Source organism: Castor canadensis, chromosome 6 (genome assembly GCF_047511655.1).
Source record: "Castor canadensis chromosome 6, mCasCan1.hap1v2, whole genome shotgun sequence".
NCBI lineage: Eukaryota > Metazoa > Chordata > Mammalia > Rodentia > Castoridae > Castor > Castor canadensis.
In genome coordinates this window covers 154,853,062-154,858,900 of record NC_133391.1, presented here as the reverse complement: position 1 = coordinate 154,858,900, position 5,839 = coordinate 154,853,062, and the positions used below count along the sequence as shown (strand labels likewise).

Here is a 5,839-nt window from a genome sequence, read left to right as displayed (position 1 = left end):
GCAGATCAGTCATTGCCTACAATGCCAATTGGCTTCTACAGTTTAGAGATCAGAATAGCTGAAATGCATATGTCAAATTTTTTATTTGTCTTTACAACTCACACTAAAATGTCAACTTTTGCTGCTTCTGAGGTCCAATGGTGATGACAATTTCAAGCTCTGATTTTGTGACTAATGCCCAAACAATAGGAATACTGATTTGCATTTCAAGAAGAGGAACAATTGCCTATCAAATCTAACAAAACAGCAACAAACATGTAAGTCAACCTAGAAGTGATTGGTTCACATCAGTGTGTTAGTCATTTGTTGAAATATCAGAATTCATGCCGAATGGATTTGCTTTGTCATATTTTTTTTTTCAAAGGGGAGAGCACGAACACAATCCTCCACTATCACACATTATGCAGTCGAGCTTCCCACATTTGGGAAAATTGCAGGGGTCATTACATCCAGAGTGCAATGGATAAGCCTCACCCTTGGAAAACCACCTTCATGATCATGGTATCTCCCCTGCCAGGTAAGTATTGCTTTGTCTTATTTTGAGAAAGAGCCCATGTTGAAAATTTTTCATGTGTTATAAAGACCAATAATTTCCATCATAGGGAAATTTGCTTAAGAGAAGCATTTCAAAATACTTCTTTTCAAGAGATTCAGATGAACCTTATGGGGTAAATGGCCCTTCCCTAAGAATTGCCATATTATTTTACTAAGTTTTTATAGAAAGTATAATGCTTATAGAAAGAAGAATATTAGAGGAAGTTGAATGGAACTGTGGAGTTGAATCAGAGTGTAAGGACAATTTTTAAAATGAATTTATTCTCCAATTTTAGGTCACACAAAGCCAGGCATGTTGACACCTGCCCTTAATCCCAGCTAATTGAAGGCTTAGGCAGGAAGATCATGAGTTCTAGATCAGCCTTAGCTACAAACCAGGACCTTGTCTCAAAACACAAAACAAAACAAAAAATTACCTTAATTTACCTCACAGAGTTATGCTGGTATTGCAGCATTGCTTCTTATTATAAACGCCACTGGTTCCTCCTCATCAGGATGATGAAAATCAGGAATGAATAAAGATCAACTTCATATTTGCACTTTTGGAAACTATCTAACATAAATAATAATGCTTATACTTTCAACAAAGATTAGGCAACATTAAAGGTTAAAATTAACTATCAATGTTCATTCAAGAATGGCTGGAAGAAACTGAGCTAGTTAATCTTATTACTTTAAGAAATATTCTGACAGTAGCCCTGTGCAAGAGATAATTTCCCATTTTATCATTTTCTGTTATTAGCTTGTCCTGTTAGGTTAGCTTTGGCTTTGTATATCACCATCCAGAATAGTGGACTATTCTGGTTACTTCTTGTTTGTGGACTCTTATGGTGATTATCTTATTCCTTGTGTCATTAACAAATTTTTACTAACATGAATATCTTTTGCAACCCATCATTTTAGAGGATACCATATTTAACTCCCATGGGGTCAGCCAAATGCTTAAAAAGTTGTATGTCCATCTACTATAAACACTCTGACAAAGCATACATTCTGAAATTTTTCTAGACTTCTTTCTCCTCTGTGTTCTACATTAGACATTGGTTACTATTCAATATAGTCATGCAAATAGTATTTTCTGGATGTATATCTTTATCATATCCACAGGATATACTTGGGGCTAGGTTCAATGTCATCTCTTTAAAAATAGTCCTCCTATTGAAAGCTGATGAATTTGTAACTAGATAGATGCTTTGGATTCACTTGTGTTTATAACCTCTACTTACCCCAACATATACAGAGAAAGGAAACTAGAATACTTATCTCAGTTTTTCTAGCTAACCTGATATATAGTATGTGATCAATTAAATACATCAAGTTGGCAATTAGTAGAATTTAATCATTGGCCAAGTTGGTTTTCTTTTTAAGAAATTGTAACAGAAGAACAGAATGCTAATACTGTTTTGCTCTAAGACTAAAATGCAAGATTATTGTCATTCTCACAAATCAATAAACAAGCAGTTTGAGGACCAGGTACACTGGTGATGAAATTTAATTAGTTAAATTCAAGATTGTTTAGAATTGCCTTGGTTGGGGCTATATAATTTTCAAGTTAATAATGATGTCTAGTATTACTTTTGCAACATTGAGATTACCTAAGCCATATGCCAGGAGTTCACTGTAAGTCAATGTGTTCCTTATAGTTATTTTTGATCTCTAGAATGTTAAAGGTGTTGGTCATAACACAAATTAACCAATTTCCCATAAAAATCTTTAATAATTGAATTAAAATTGATTGACTATGATAATAAGAAATGAATAGGATCATTTCACCTAAAATTCATTGTGACCTATTTCCACATGATCTATTTCCATATGGTAAAATTTATGTTACATATTGTGTGATAGGTCAGTATGAAAATCTGCTTGCCCTCTCACTCACTGTATCAAAAACTTTATGGTCAAAGATAAATTCCAGAATGCAGAAACCTTAAATTAACCTCTCTTTCTCACAGTGGATTCTACCTTCCAATGCAGATTTGTGGTCATTAGCTTACATATCATTCATAATTAATTGTGTTAAAATGCTTTGGTCTCAACATACATGGTTACATAGTTTAAAACTAACAGGAGAAATAAAATATTTTTAGCTGCTTAGAAAATTTATATTATTAGCATGTTGAATCTGGTCTAAAATATTTATTCTAGTCTCTTCTATCAAACATTAACAAGTATGTTTTGATCCTTACTGAGTAGATTTGCCAGGGATTTAAGATTGCATTTAGGATGTCATTTCAGGGTCATAATCACTTCCTAAACTTTGATAATTATATTAATAAAGAGTTTCCCTCAGCTCTATGGTTAGAATATGTTCCTTGGATATAGAAGTTCATCTTCATTTAATAATATCAAATATTCCCTTGAGCTTCCATACTTAGTGAGCTAAGCATTAGAAGTCTTCTCACACTTCTAATTCTTGAAAATCTACTGATAATATGACTGGTTTAGGATTTAAGTTGTTTGCACTATGACATAATGTGCTCTTTTTGTGACTTTGATCTATTATCTATTGCTCTGATCTATACTGGAGATATTACACAATCTTTTTGGCAAGGGCTTAACAGAGTAAGAGAGAGTTAGATCATACTCTCCCTTTTCCTGTTGTTTCTCTTCCTGTGTCTTATTCTTTCTATCATGTGGATGCACTCTCATGTGCATCTTGTAAAAGTCATTTAATTTTGTTGTTTTGACACTTAATAAGTTGGAAATGTGAGCTTACTCCCTATAACTGATTATGTAATTTTCTGACTTTTTTTTTTTATAACAAACCTTAAAATGTCCCATAAATTTCCTCTAGCAGAGTCCAAACATTAGGAATTAAATGCTCAGGGTTTTTGTTGTTCTTTGCTGAAAAATAAATATTACTAATGTTGATCACAAACTCTCTAGGTGAGTCAGGATATTTGCTTTTTGTCACAAAATTATAAAGTGCTAAAAGCACATGGTAAGCAAAGCCTCTTTGGGTAAGGTACCTTCTACTCAATGACTTATGTTCCCCTCTAACTTATTTATCATTTATTCACCTTCTCAAACTTTCATCAGACCTCTTTAGTAGAAAGTTAGGCATTTGCAGTGTTGTTCAGAGATAACATGAACAACATAAAGCAGTTCAACTACTATAATGGAGTTTCTCTTTCAAAATTGTCAACTGTGAATCCATTTTATGAATTTTAAGGTGTCCGTGAACTAATCCATTAGACATGAGTTTTGACATGTTTCACTATCTCTTTTGAGGAATCATCATTTCATTTCTTAAAGTTGTAGGTTTCCTGTTATAATCAGAATAGATTTGAAATGCATTAATAAATTTTATATTTTCCCTGGCCTACAGATCATATGAAGTGAAAATAAAAAATATTGCTATCATTTTTGTTGTTGCTATGGTATCCTATCTTGTTCTTTATTGTTGAAAATAGTGAAAGTTAGGGATATTTCTAAAGAATGGCCCATTATGTGAGTATGTGTCTCACATTAAAAGTAAATTGCCAAGATCCAAGATGACGAATAGGGCACAGAAGCAGACAGGATGAGCTCCATGACTCCAAAACCTCACTGAGATGCTGGAGCCATACTTGGCAGAAATAAAGCAATAAGAAGAATCAAAGCTTCAACACCTGGAACCCCTAACCCACGGAAAGGTTCTCCATGCCACGTTACTGAGAAATCAGGAGGGCTGTTGCACCTCCAGATGCTGGTTCCAAACCTGCTTGGGAAACATTCAGCAGACCAACAGGTGAGCACCAAGCATCATGTGGTATTCCCCCAGTCTACCCTGGGATAAACCAGCATAGCCCCCTGGGTAGACTGACTCCATACCCTGCAAAAAAAAAAAAACCCAAAAAACCAAACAATAAACAATGAACTGAAAACTAACACACAGTAGAGGGGCAGAGCTGCTGAAAGTGCACAAGAGAAAGGGGGAGGAGCAAGGAGCTGATCTTTTTGTGAACTTTTAGTAAACAAAGCCTGGAAAGGCAGAAGGACTGACAGAAGGCAGGGGATAAGTTACTGCCTGAAATAGGGCAGGTAGCAGTCACAAACCTCATCTCCTGAGCCAGTGAGCAACATCTGAAGTCAAATGACACTGCAAAATTGAAAATAATCAAACAATCACAAAACACTGACAGCAGGGGACTGGCTGGCTGATCACTGACCTTGCCCCAGAGAAAGGGGACAAGGCAAAGAAACAAGCCCCCAGTAATCAAGCACAGTGAAATCCCAACTCCAAAGAGGGACAGCTGGTGGTCTACAGAACTGATTTCAGAACCTGAGGAGGGCATACAAATTTAAACTTCCATACCCCACTGAGGGAAGAGCTGACCAAGCAGCTGGCTCTGAAAGACAGAAGAAAAAATCAAATGAACAAACACTACCCAAACACCAGGTGACACTACAACAGAGCTTCTGCTTAAATACCAACACCAGGATTGGATGCTGGAGGAATAACACCAGAAATTAAAATAAGAACGTAATTCTATTGTTCCTGAACCTCGAATTTTTGTTTGTATGTTTCTTTGTCTGTTTGTTTGTTCTGTTTCTTGTTTGCTTGTTCATTTCTCCACATTGATTTCTTTGATTTTTTTATTGTTAGTTTTATTATTGTGAATTAGCAAATACAAAATTATAACCAGAACAGGAATATAAATAACACACACACACACTTAGCTACAAACCCAATACAGTTACAAAACAAAATTAAACCAAGGGAAAGACAAGATGTGACTGAAACACCAACTAGCCTATTAAGAACATAGTTGCACAATACCAAGTGGAGCAATGGGAAGATGAGGAAGAGATGGAAACCATTCTCTGCCCACAAGTAATTTACTACAGGATTGAGAGTGAAATGAAGAAAATGGATACCCAGCTCTGGACTCCAAGAAAACAAAGATAAACATCTCCAAGGAACCCAACAATGTCTACAAGGACACTGTCAAAGAAGAAATCCTGCAAGTAATCACTGAGAATGTCATAGAGATGTTACTAGACAAGGTTAATAAAAACGTACAAGAGGCACTCCTTTCAAGACACAAAAATAAAGAATACAAGAAGACACAGAAACAAATAAATGAACTCAAAGGAGCCCTAAATAAATATCAAAGTGATAAAGAGAACACTATAAATACAGAGATAAATGAGTTAAAGATGAAAATAGACAATATTAAAGAGGAAGTGACCCATGATATGGAACACCTCAGAAAACGAATGAAACAGAAATACAAAACACAATGGAAGTCCACTCCAGAAGAGTAGAACAAGCAGAAGACAGAGTTTCCGAACTTGA

The 5,839-nt window shown here is 35.2% G+C and overlaps 1 non-coding gene across 1 annotated transcript; it reads right to left on the bottom strand.

The window, feature by feature from the left end:
* Positions 1-361: 361 nt before the first annotated feature.
* Positions 362-525, bottom strand: LOC141424338 (U1 spliceosomal RNA). Its single transcript, XR_012449288.1, has one exon. It is a non-coding gene; the product is annotated as a U1 spliceosomal RNA (small nuclear RNA).
* Between the last annotated feature and the right edge of the window lie 5,314 nt (positions 526-5,839).